This window comes from Poecilia formosa, unplaced genomic scaffold (assembly GCF_000485575.1).
Source record: "Poecilia formosa unplaced genomic scaffold, Poecilia_formosa-5.1.2 Scaffold454, whole genome shotgun sequence".
Classification (NCBI taxonomy): domain Eukaryota; kingdom Metazoa; phylum Chordata; class Actinopteri; order Cyprinodontiformes; family Poeciliidae; genus Poecilia; species Poecilia formosa.
Window position 1 is genome coordinate 360,535 of NW_006800393.1, and position 13,862 is coordinate 374,396.

General features: G+C 38.6%; 1 protein-coding gene across 2 annotated transcripts in view; it reads left to right on the top strand.

Annotated features, from left to right (window-relative positions):
* The first annotated feature begins 467 nt into the window (after positions 1–467).
* LOC107833789 (uncharacterized) overlaps positions 468–13,862 on the top strand; it is a 25,355-nt gene continuing 11,960 nt past the window's right edge. Inside the window, exons 1-2 of one of the 2 annotated variants that reach the window (XR_001659553.1) lie at positions 468–479; positions 9,124–9,126. The gene's annotated coding sequence lies outside the window, so the exon portion shown is untranslated. The remainder of the gene's footprint in view (positions 480–9,123; positions 9,127–13,862) is intronic. The other variant, XM_016663897.1, reaches the window with a different exon arrangement.

The following is a 13,862-nucleotide window of genomic DNA, read 5'->3' on the forward strand; positions in this document are numbered from 1 at the left end:
CAAGATCATTTCTGACCACATGGTGTCTTTTTATTGATCCCGGCTTTGATGCAAGCAGAAATGTGGCACGTTGCAATGAGAAGGGCGAGTCTGTATTGAATTGCATCAATAATAGAAGAGAATGGAAGAAGGAAGGTTACACAAATATGCTATGCACACGATTGGTTTAAAAAAAAGAAGCATTTTGTGTGCTTTTTGTTTCACTGTCATTTAGAAATGCTTTTACAAATCCTAGCATTTGCAGTTTCTTCAATATTTGCATTTTAATTTTCATATTATGTAAGATTTTGACTTATTTGTAGCTAAAGTTCAGTGCACCTTATGAGTTAATATTTGACATGGTATTTATTTTTCTAAATTAATCGCAATTTTTTAATCAGTCTGAATTATTTTTCCTTATAATGAAATCAGCTCTCCTTTGAGTCTTAAATGCAGTTCTGATATAAAATGATACAATTCCAAAACTAGGATGAGGTGAGGTTTGATTGGGATAAATTAAGGAAATCAAATCATAAAAACTCAAACTGATAAAGAAACAAAGCAAAAAAACAATACATCAACATAGCAAACACAACAAACCAACAAAACTAGTGACAGAAACCATAAGCCATGAGGTAAACATGGCTCACACTGACTCTTTGTTGCCAAGCTTTCCAGCTTCTATGCTTCCCAGAGCTGTGGATGTCCCTCTGCTTCCTTTTCCCTGGCATCATTTTTTGTCCTTTGGTTTGCCGGTGCCAAGTGTCTTTCAGGTTGAGTTAACATCCCTGCTGTTTGTGTGCGGACTTCCATATTGGCTGACATTGACTTCCAGAACGGTCCGGGGCCTGGCCTCTAGACTAACCTGCCATATTCCGATTAGGAAGATGGTGTCAACTAACAACTCCAGACCTGTCTGTGTGCCCTGTCTGCAAGAGTCAAACTACTCGGGGGTTTTAAGGTTCTGTTTATGATGAGAACTTCCTCAAGGTTCAGCAAGTAGCCCAGCCATCCCTGAGGGCCTGTCTCCCCTGCCAACATCTGTTGTTTTCTCGTAGGGCATCTGTCTTCAGTGGGCAGAATCTGTGATGAACATGACCATGGCGGTGACAACACCTAGTGCAATCTCAACATGGGTGCATTGTGGGGAGAAAAAGTGAGGCATATGAAGTTGTTTGACTTTCTGCAACCTTTTGGAAGAAGAACATTTGCTAAGGATAATAGTGTTTTAGAACACAAGCCCCTCCAAAACCAAAAAAAAGGTTAAAAATATCCAGTTCCCTTACTTCTAATAAAGAATCTACACTTCATGCATTATAATGTTGGGTGTAAAAAAAATGTGCAGAAAATTTGTAGAGAGAAAATCATTGCTCTTCAGAAATGAAAAGGTTACTCACTACCTAAGACAGTCAAGAAATAAGAAACTATATTCCAGAAATGTACTTTTGTATCTATCAGGTGGCGTGTATAAATAGCAACCCAGGTTGCACCATCACAACTCTTCCAGATAAATAATCATCTGATGTAATCAGTTTGTCAGTGGCATATTTCAATTAAAGAATGCTGACCGTGACGGTGATCGTTCTTCCAGTCCTCCTCAAAAAGAAGAAAAGAAAAAAAACACGACTTTGTTATTTGAAGATAGTTTGAAGAAATGCTTACGTAATTATAATATTTTAGATTACTTTATATTACGTAAAGGTTACAATTTTAAACAATAAGGCATTACAAAAAAAAGCCCCGATAAATGAAGGATTCAAAAATGAGATGCTGCACACCTTCAAAGTCAAAGCTGCTGACAGTAGTTGCTGGAAGTTATTGCAAATTAATGTAAATGAACAGCCTGTGTTAAACAGACAGACAGACTTTATTGTCATTCATTTGCCCTTTCTTAATTTTACACTTGAGCAAAAATTTTGTGGCATCACTGCAAGACAAAGGTCTAAGACAGAAGCTAATTTTGCATTATAAACACATGTTCTCTGCTCATTTAAATTTGTCTTAAATATTAACTGACATGAAATTATCACTTGCTTATTTATTCTAATTTATTCATTTCATTAACATTCTTTTACGACACGAAAACTGATGGAGAAATTCAGATTTTGAATTTTTGTTTTGTACATTTTAAGAGCTTTGCTGGATGTTCGGGGGTCACGGGGACATTTTATAGGACCCAACACCTCTTTAAAATGTTCCTCACTCGCTAAGCTAACAGCTCCTGCCCATGGACGCCTGATTAGAAACGCTTTCCTCTGGCGCACATGGCAGAAAATGTCACGCCGATAATTACACCGATAGAGCTACGTACACGCTGTACGCTTTACATGAAATATAACAACGTCCACAGATAGGTGACATCCTCACACGGGTGTGAAGCACAAGCAGTTCAAGGACTGACACCAATTATATCTTGTTTTCTTGACAAGAGATTCACAGCTTTTAAGTTTTCCATTCACTTGACTATCTTCTCCAGGACTGGGAGCCATTTAGCTGTCAAGACAAGAGAAGGTAGTGTAATGATCAATTGCACTGATGGGAAACTTAAAGAAAAGACGGGGGGGAAATTGGACAAAAAACCTAAACAATGAAGCGCATACGTTGACGAGTATGAAAAACAGGCATTTCGTAATCTTTTAAGAAGTGCTTTGCATAAGCAAGACATATTAAAATGGATGTTTTTTTTTTCTTTCCCTAAAGAGTGCTCAAATGTTTATTACGCACAGCCCCTGGCTCTCCCTTTTCAAGTCTCACTTCACATGAGTGGCTCTCTCGCATCTACAGCTCGTTCTTTTGCCTAGAGGTGTGAAAAAAGCCAGGCGAACATTCACGAGGCTCTGACCTTTAAAGCCAACAGAGCAAATGTTGACTCCAGCCGCCACAGTTGTCTTGTTATCATTACCGAATCACAACAGAGCAGGCGAATACGGCTCAATATTCCCGGTAATGTATGGGTTTAATCACCGCCAGGCATCAGCCGTGTTTAATACTATCATCTCTGGATGCTTGTGAATAATCAAAGGCAAAGAAATCAGAAATGAAGCCAGTAAATGCTTCAGAGTTGTTTTTGTTTTTTTTCCCCCCTAATGTGTCCAATCAGAATGTAGCCTCCTGTTTTATTATTGCAACATGCACCATCCGTCGTTCCCAGTCTTGTAAATCAAGTCTACAAGCACTTAGTGTGTTGGCAGTGTGTTGGAAGACACTTGTGCCTCAAAATCCCACTTTAATGGCTTTCTGCATGAGGCTATATATCCTCGGTGTGTTAAAAGTTCCCCATTGAGGCAGGGGGCATGCGTGCGAAGCGCCATGTTTTCATCTCGCACTTTTTAACCGTAAAAGGCGCCGAAGTTAAAGGCTCTTCTGATTGAGAGGGCGGCTCCTTTTACGGTCCGGAGCGCGCTGAACTTTACGAGAGCGACACCGGCCCTTCAGCGCTGCCGGCTCCCGGCTGAAATATCATGTTTGTTTATCACTGGAGAGGATTTATTCTGCTGATTCATTGGGTGGCACTTGTGCAACGGCTGAAGGAATTCGATTTTTGCTTTATTTATGCGCTTCATTTTTTTCCTCTTGTGGAAGAGTTGTCTCCTGGGTGATACAATGGGGAAAATGTTCCTTTCTCCCCTCGCCGCCGTCCCCATGTGAAACGAGATTACAAGGACAAAGAGAAACATAAGTGGCATAGGGGATTGGGGACATGATGGAGATGTTCAGTGTAGCTTTGCTGTACTTGACGTCTCTTTTTGGCCTCATAATGAAAAAGAAGAAAAGAAAGTTGGACGTATTGCAGATTTTCCATGATCACATTGGAATAATTTTGCAAAAAGAATTACAGTTTTCAAATTGTATGAAAATTGGGGGGCTTGAAAAAGTGAAATATTCCTACAACTATTCTATGTTCACATACAACCACAAACCTCAGTTGACTTTTGCTGGGATTTTATGCAGGGATTTTGTGAGATGGATCAACACACGGTGTTGCATAACTTTCTAAATGCACCTTTTGCTGTATTTAACGCTGAAACTCCTCCAGCTTCACACACCCTTTTTTTTTCCTCTTTCCTTTATTTTCTTACTTCTTTCTTCTTTGCACACCTGGAGATTGAAACCTTTGCCCATTCTTCTCTCGAAATTGCCCGAGCTCTGTCAGATTGAATGGAGATTACCAGAGAACACCAATTTTCCAGTCTCACTACAGAGACTACAATCGGCCGGGACCATTGTAACACGTGAATATGCTTTGATGTAAACCGTTCCATTGTAGCTCTCACTGTATGTTTGGGTTGGTTGTCCTGCTTGAAGGCAAATCTCTGTCCCAGTCTTACATCTGTGCGTCCTTGAAGCCTCCTTTTTCAAGCTCCTCGGGGATCTGAGTTCACAGTTCAGGTATTGTTTGAGTTTTCCAGATGCTCCCACAAAAAAAATAAAAAAATAAAAATAACTTGTTGCCATGGTCCATAGGAACTGCTTGAAAGTAAAAAAAATAAAATAAAAAATAAAGCAAGAGCAAAACACGTTCCAGTGCGCAGCACCCCAAACCAGAGGGAATCGTCCAGACATACAGTCAGCTAAAAAATATGAACGAAAGTTTACAAAATAAAATCAGAACTAACATAACAAAGCTATTTCAACACGCCGCAACTCTAGAAAAACGTTTCCATTATCCTGCTGCGTTTCTTGATCTCTATGATGCTTCACATTAAGTTACCCACAGGTGAAACTTATTTACCAATCCGGTGACATCTGAAGAAAATTGATTCGCAAAATTTGATCTGGGAGGTAATAGAGATGAAATATAAACATACGCAATGTTTTTTCAAATTTTCATGTGACTTTCGATTGCTAACATAAAGTGATTGGAAATCGTGTAATTTTCCTTCTGTTTTTCAATGACTGTGTTGGTGTATCACATAAAATCCCGATGAATTGCACTGCATGTAATGGTTGCAACATGAAAAAAAAAATGATCAGAGGAAAGGGGATGAAGCTCTGGACAGTAATTTAAATGAAGTATACTGTCAGATACATTATGATTACAGAGCTGGTAAGCAGTCAAACTCCTGCTACCATGAACCATCTCTTCCAACTTATTATTGAGGTTTATGGTATGAGACGAATATGACTTGATGTGGTTGAAAATTCATTAAAAATGACATTGAGAAATGATAAACCGCTCTGAGTGTGTGTGTGTGTGTGTGTGTGTGTGTGTGTGAGGAAACTGTCCCCTCAGCTAGTGCAGGTCACCTGTGCTGATTGGCTTCAGAGGGAATTTGCTCTGACTGTGAAGGGGCTCACGGACCTGTGAAATAAAATAACTAAGGTATGCTGCTTGCTTTTCCTCGCAAACACGTTTCACACGTAAACTCCTCTAAATCCTTCTGTCAGGATTCTGTCAGCGGCAGGACGCGAGGCATCATGAATCCAACAATCGATGCCCTACCCACCCAATCCCAGCCCGGCCCATTTGTCTGAAATAGTTTGGTTCAGCAGCGGGACAAGCCCAAAGTGCTGCTGTCGAGACTGCAGGGGAATGCATGACACACCTTCTGCCTTTTTCTCACTCTTCCTGCAGTTTTTTCACGCGTCCAATGTGCAGTCAGCTTGACGTGTGACACTTGCCTCTATGTGTCACATGGCCAGCCCTTTAGCCACAGGGAGGAGACCCCCAGCAAGACACCCTCCTCTGAAGGCACAGGGAGCACCGACTTAACATGTAGGTCACATGGTTGCTGCATAAATCTTTTTTCCTCTGGTTTAATTCCACCAGGAGTCGCGAAATACAGCGTCGTCAAGACGGAGCCAGAGTAACGCCTCATCTTTCACTCTGCTCTGAAACGGCACAGATTCTTTGTGACAATAAAGCGTTGTTCTCTGGCTGCATCGCTTTGGTAGAGCTGACAGGTGGAATCTAACAGAACATTACTGTGCTTGCGCCGTCTTGTTTTTTCGCTCTCCAGTCTGTAATTATAAACTTGCGTAGGACGCTGTCAATATTTTTACAGTAATTTATAATTATCGCAAGTGTAGCTAAATCAGAATTTAAAAAGGCTATAACGTAAATAATAGCGTAGCGATAGGATTATGGGTATTAGATAGTTTGGCAGTTTGTACCCTTGTTACACAAATATGTAATCTACTGCTTAAAAGATCATTTTTGTTTAATTTTCAAGTTGTTTTCATAAATTAATTAGATAAATTGTGACGATCTGTGTTTTTGTGTATTTATTTCTTGTTTTTTTTTCTGTGTCCTTGTTTCCCCGTGAGTCTCTGTGATGTCCTGTCCTCCCTTTTGATTGATCCCAGCTGTGTCTAGTTTTCCTGATTACCCTCCCTGTGTATTTAAGTCCACCTGTGTCCTTTTGTCTCTTGTCGGGTCTTTGTCTAATGCCAGTTGTTGTCTCCGTCTCTGCTCTCCAGTCGAACTGTAAAGTCCTGGTTAGCGTTAGCTCTCGTGTTCAGTTCTCTGTGTATCAGTAGCTACTGGTAATTAGCTGTTCATCCTCACCACCTTTCATTAGCCAAATCATGACATAAATCGTTTTAAAGATGGTCAAATATTTCATGAATGCAATAAACACTGGAAAAGAGCCGAGCATCTTGAGAGTTTGCAAGAATAAGCAGGTACAGAAATTGGTTGGACGGAAGGATATATATATATATATATATATAGCTCAAAAAATAAAGGGAACATTTCACTTTAATTTTGTGTGTGGCTCCAAATCCAGGCCTCCAATTGGTTAATAAATTTGATTTCCATTGATGATTTTTGTGTGATTTTGTTGTCAGCACATTCAACTTTGTACAGAACAAAGTATTCAATAAGAATATTTCATTCATTCAGATCTAGGATGTGTTATTTGAGTGTTCCCTTTATTTTTTTTTGAGCAGTGTATATAATTTACTAAAAAATAATCTTTTTGTAGATAATATAGCTTAAATAAAGCCACACTTGCATACACAGGACCGTGATTAGATAATCAAAGTTGACTTTAATCTGTGTCTCGCTGAATGTCCCTCCATTTCATGCCCCAAAAACTGAAAAGGTGCAAGAGTAAAAACTCAAAATGAACAGCACCCACATCTGACAACCAACTGCAATGTTACAAGGTGCAGTAGATATAAGGAACTAAAAGGAAAAAAGAGAAACACCTGAGCTGTCAGGTGAAGCTGTTTATCTGTTAATGGAGGATGTTTATTTCTTGGTTCCTCCTACAACCTTGCCAATGAAATACCAGCTATGTGACTGAGTGGCAGATAAGGACATGACTGTAGAGTGGCTCATATTTCTACTTCAGCCCAAGGTTTAAAAAAAGTTAACGATCCTTGTTCAGTAGGGATGTATTGACATTTTATAACACAAAGTTCTTGCAATATCTTTAATTTCGGATAGTCAACAGAAAAAATAAGTGTAAGTCACAAACTGAAGAAAACTTTACAGCTGCGCTTTGCTATTTAAACTCTTGCCATTAGACAATAGTTGGTCATTTAAAGCTCCTATGTTTTAGACATGGATATTTCAATTAGTTATTTGCACAGTGGCATTAAAGCATAAATTATGTAAAATGGAAGGTAACCAACTACTCTTCTGTCTTGACAAAGACAGAAAATGGTCTACTTTCGTGGATTATACAAAGAGCGACACCAGGTATTTTTAGCGGTAAATTAGACTGCCAGGCCTCAAACTAATAAGGTATGTTTTCTTTTTTTTAAGAGCGACCTTGTGGCAAATGCGCTTCAGGTTTTCACAACATGTAGTGGTTTTACACTTTTAAATGTTAAAGATGAGTCAAAGTAGGTAATCTAGCTGATTAGGCCAAGGTTATAACCAAAGCCACAGATGATTAAGGAGGTTGTCAGCCTCCCCAATCTAGCTGTCAGCTTTGCAATGGCTGTGCCCAGCCAGGGCAATAGATAAGCTAATTGGTAGCTGCATTAGACTCATGAGTTGCCCATGGCAAATGAGTAGTCATCTTCACATTTGCCAAAGCAAGCTGTTCATTTATCAGCACTGAATCATCTTTGGCCGAATCACTGGTTGTCTGCAGCTATGGCTTTAATTCAGACCTTCAGAAAAAAAGAAAAGAAAAGCTAACACTGGCCTAATGAGACACAAAAAATGAGTGCTGCTGTTATGGCCAGTGGCCTTGTATGTTTTTCTTTTCTTTTCCTTTTCTGTATATCTGCAGTTTTCCAGCTTCTAATCAAATTGACTCCACTTGAAAGTGGATGCAGCCCCGTCTTCCTGTGCCACTCCCTGAGGCCTACAGTGATTGGGTCACCCACCAATTGTCACCTCCACCAATCCCTGATGAGGCCTCCTTCTTTTAAACCCAAGACTTCCTGGGAGAAGGCGTGGCTGGTTCTTTGTTGAGACAGCTTGTCACTTTGTTGGGTGTCTGACTGTGGTAAACTCGCCTTGTCTTTTAGCTAGCTTTTGTAAGCTTTGCTAGCTTTTGTAACTTGCTTTGTCCCTGTGGGGAATCTTTGTATCGCTGCTAGAGATTTGTCATTTGTTTTGTTTAATTTTGTTTAACCTGGACTTGAAGTCCATTTTTGTTAAGTGCTTTGGTTGATTTGTGGATTTTATTTTGTTTAGTACATTTTGATTAAGTTTTACCTTTTTATTTTTGTCAAACCCAAACAATAAATCTCAAACTGTTAAACCTTTAACATCCAGGTTTCTTTAATGCTACTCACCCTCCCCCCTGGCTGAGCTGGGTCATAACAGCTGCCTTGTGGATAAAACCTACAGATTTCTTCTTTTTCCTCTTTTTTCCATCACACTTGAATGTGTCGGATTGTTAACTTAAAAAATATAACCCGAACAAATATAAAATGTGGTTTTCAAGTGGTGATTTAATGTTTTAAGGGGGAAAATTAACTTTATGTTTATTACGGTGGCAATTGGAAGAAGATCTCACTTGGGATTGAAGGTGATGTTGTGGTGCAGCTTTAGAAACCTTTTCAATTGAACCACGGTTACAAAGTTTCTGCTGTTAGCTTCTTGTACGCAGCTCCATTTGAACTCGCATTCATTGAGAGATGGATTTACTTTGTAGAAACACACCGTAGAAAACACTTTGGAGGTTGTAAAACTGAAGATGAAAAAAAAAATGTCCAGAAAGACATCATACATATTAGGAAGTTGCAAATAAAAAGTTAATTTTGTGTTAATAAGCAAAAAATAATAATTCTTAAGGAATTCACTTCCTAATATGGAAAAATATTACCTTATACTGTATACCCAATGTTACATACATGATACAATTCAGATCCGTGCCGGTGGGTGGGGCTTGATATGTTTTTTTTTTTTTCAGATCATTCATCTTACTTCATGCCATCAGATAAAATAAATAAAATCATCAGCCACACTTGAATTTACTCAGGTTATCTTTGACTTAAAACATTGTAGTGTAAGGAAAAAGGCAAAAACAGGGAGAAATCTCTGAGAGATCAAATTGTGCTTTCATAGAACTCCTTGACTTACCTTTTTCTACACCATCAGTTTATTAAAAGTTATTTCTTTTCAAATTACTATCTTGGGTGATTTTTTTTTTTTTCAAATTAAAACAACCTGATATGTTGCAGCTGGTGTTATTTATAGCACCTTTAAATATCTCAGTGTACAGTAATTTCTGTAATGATACTAGGTATTTAATGTTCTGTGAGAGCCATGCACCTGTACCTGGAAAAAAAAAAATCTCCAGGGATGATTTCAAAGTTACAGCTGGCTAAGCATGTGGTTGTTTTAAGCTGGTTATAAATTATCAGAGGAAATTACATGGAAGCAATTACATTTTCTTTCTAATTTAACACTTGTAACACTGAAACGATCCACATAATAAAAAAAAAGGTGCAACATATGTCACTATGTGCTTTTATCAGGTGCGCCTACAGAAATCGAGAAACTACAAGCCCATTATAGCCTTAGTGATTTATCCTTTGAGAAAGGAATTTCAAGTTTCTAAAACAAATGCATTTTGGCCCAATAAAGCAGAAAGTTCTCATTTGAGCAAGCCAACTCTGTTTATTTCTCTTACAGTGAAGTGGTGTTAATAGATGCACCACTTGATCCCTAAGCAGCGTGGAAAAATAATATGCCATGAAAGTGACTTTTCATTTGCCGGCAACACACATAACCACATTACACGCTAAACACAAGAAAGGCAGAAGGACAAAATTAAGGGTTGTTTTCTCTGATAGCTGTGGATCTAATTTGCATGACTTTGCATAATACAGTCCATAAAGGCAACAATATCCATAATGTGGCGGTCCAATCGTGTTTCTTCGTCGATAGTTCACCAAGATTAATTTTCACTTTTGATGCAGGGTAAAGACGGGAGCCGATTTGGAGGGAAAAACACTGAAGTGAGGGGGGAGAAAAGATAAAAGGAAGCTTTACACCTACAATGAGTTTTTATCAAATCTTTATCAAGGTCTACTGATTAAATTACTCAAGTTAATAATGTCTTTTGCCATCTAGTCAGCCAATTGAGCTTGTAATTTAGTTAAATTAATCAAATTACTACATGGGGATTTAAGTGCTAAGAAAATTGCGGGATTAGATTTTTTCTTTTTTTTGCTCATTATTTGACTAATAGAAGTAGATCTGTTGACATTTATACTGCACACATTTTTCATTCGTACAACGCACCTCTTCACCGTTCATTCACGTACTCTTTATGCAAACACATTTAAACCCAATCTAATATCCAGATCCAAGTGTAAAATATCAACCTGCATACGAAGGGGGAGAATTGAAGGCATTTGGCATCGTGCTGGAAAGCAGAATACTAATTACCTCCTGAAATAATTCAGTGTCAGCCCCGGTGTGGGCTCCAATCAGGGGGACAGCTGAACAGGACCGGCCCTCTGTTGGGAGATTCATCTCTGTCAGCTTAGATAAACCCACTGGCCATCATAGCATTGGCATGCATACACCCTGTTCCTGGACCTGAAAGGGGGGATGGGGGGGGGGCTGATAAAGCTATCCATTCTGACCTCCTCTGGAAAAAGAAAGAAGGACTAAATGAACTTGAGCTTTCATTACTGAGTGCCTTTGTAAGAACTCATGTTGGGCATCAGTTTTCTTCTTTAACTTGTCGATTTATTCTAAATAGGATTTTTTGGTAAGGATTTTGATGCAACCTGTTCTCTTTGCTGGATGAACATGAATTAATTGATTCTACTTTAAAGCTGCAGAAGAGAACTGTTTTTTTGTTATTATTATTATTTATTTGCATGTTTATTAAAACTGTCGTTATGTCCTGACAGTATGAGACAAATAATCTGCAGTAAAATTTAGCTCCTCTGTGGTGCACTGCAGAAATACACCGCTCCGGGTGAGAGACAACCGGTCAGAGGCAGGGGGAAGGTCTTAGCGCGGTCAATAATGCTTGTGTACGCATTCCTCACATTCTTCCCCATGGCAGAATATGTCGGCTAGAGAACATGGCCACCAATGACGGTGGATAAATTAGGTTATTTCTTGGTCATCAATACAGCCGCAGCAAACCAGCAACCATCGGAATGGTGTGAGCAGCACGTGCACACACCTGATTGTTGTTGTTTTTATGCGAGTTTGCCGATTCCAGAAAGATAAGCGGATGACATTTTTTCTTCATAGTATGGTCTCCTGCTTCATTCTCCAACATGTACATTTCTAGATTTCAGGTTTGGGTGCATTTACCATGGGACTCTTTTTTTTTTTTCTTTTTTACAGGGCAAACCCCTTATTTTAGATGAAACTGACATATAGGGGTACTTTTAATTTGACTTTAAAAATATGAAATACAATTGTTAGATTTTCTGCTCGTTACATATGAATGTTACAGTGCCTTGCATTCATATCCTTAAACTTTTTTGCATTTTTTTCATGTTGCTGTCACACTTCCTTTTATATAAATTAACTACAGATTATAAAAAATTGAGACCAAGTCTTGGGTTTTTGTTGTCTGTTTGCTATAATCATCAAAATTGCAAGAAAAAAGGGTTTGAAGTTTATCACTATGTGAGTAGCAAACTAAATCTAACTTTTTCACAATATTCTAAATCTTTGAGATATTCCTTTTCATGAATTTTTATCAGGGACTGTGGCAAATATTTCACAATTTCAATGTTTTAGCAGTAAAATACTTGGTGGAAGAGAAATATAATGCTACAATTTCAATTTGGCTGTGATAGCCAGAGACAGACAGATGGTTCATCCAATCAGCTGGCAAACACTTTTTGAAGTGACTATGGTTTCCCTACAGTGCTCTGTGTAACAAACCATCTGGCCTGTCAAGTTCTATTTAGCACATTCAATCTGAGGAAGTTGACTTTCTGGAAAAGACTATTTGGATTGTCACCTGTTTGTACCCTTGTAATTATGAAAATGTTTTTCTGTATCTTTAGGTTGACCTTCATACTGTTTATACTGGTTGCAGTTACTCTACATTCATAGAGAAAATTCAAAAAGTGAGTGTACAGATAAAGACGTTCTGCATAAAACTGTATTCTGCTTTAATTGTTTAATTTTTTTAAGTTACATTTTATTTGTTCTGTATGGACTAAATATCTAGTCTGAATGCAGCACAAAAATGACTTCCTAATAAAATGTCTTCTCTGGTCATCTGCAGTTAACCTGACACTGTAAAAACATGCATGTACTAGGGCTGAAACGATTCCTCGAATGATTTGACTACCTCGATTACTAAAATCCCTTGAGGAAAATTTACCTGCCTCGATCCTTCGTCAATTTATGTTTTATTATTTATCACACCGTGTTCCAGCCGGGACTTAATTTGCGTTGCGCGGAGCTCTCACTTCCGCCTCTGAGTTGTTGACAAAAGCTAATTGTTAGCGGCATAACGTCCAATCTTCAAGTTCGGCCCGTGGGGATTTTATTGATTGATAATAATGCCCGACTTTTTATAGTTTTTGGGGGACCAATTGGCATCCTTAAAATGACTGGAGTACGGCAGCCTTTCTCCTCCGGGAGCTGCTGGTTCAAAGTGAAAGGCGGGAATAGCGCTGCAGGAGTATTTATACAGGTGAGCGGATAGACTGAACACGGAGGGCGGCTGAGTAGTTGATGGTTACAGTGTAAGTGCAGCTTTATGGACGAACCGCACATTAAATTTCACATCACCCCAGTCTCAACAAACGAATGGCGGAAATCATCGTGGCGGTACATGGCTGGTAGATGAGTTTCTGAGTGTGACGAACGAAGGTGCCGTAAATATCCCGTATTGCTCCCAACGGTTCTTGCGTTCATCCCCTGGTCTATTTCCTCCCCTCCACCCCCATCTTACATTCGTTCATTCGCCCTCTCCTCCCCCCCACTCCAAGTGACATTTACCGTATTTTCAAACCCAAAGCTCGACAGGTATGGGGAAAGGTATTAAACTCACTGAAAATGAATATATAAACTAAAAGCTGTATTATAGACATTTTTATCAGAATATTTGTGAGCCTGCCTCTTTATTATAAATGTTTTTTTTTTGTTTTTCAGATTTTTGTAAAACTTTTCTTCTGGTTAACTTAGAAAGTGAGCTATTATTGTTACAGGTTAGTTTTCTAAACTACAGAAAAGTAACTGTTAGGGATGCTCAAATATGAAAAATTGGACTGATAGATATGATAGTAACACCGGTGTTATGCCAGATTTACCAATATTTCATTTTATCCGATTACTCGAATAATCGTTAGCTAACTCGATTATTAAAATATATATAATATAATGTTTACACTGTCTGTTTGCTCTTAAATTCAGAACACTTCACATTAAATAGATAAATGGTGCCGATTTAATAATTGAAGTGTAAAGAGTTTTGGTTGCTATAACGGTCCCTGTTTGGTGAGCAGTAAGACTAATTATTTGTTTGTACGTGCGCTTG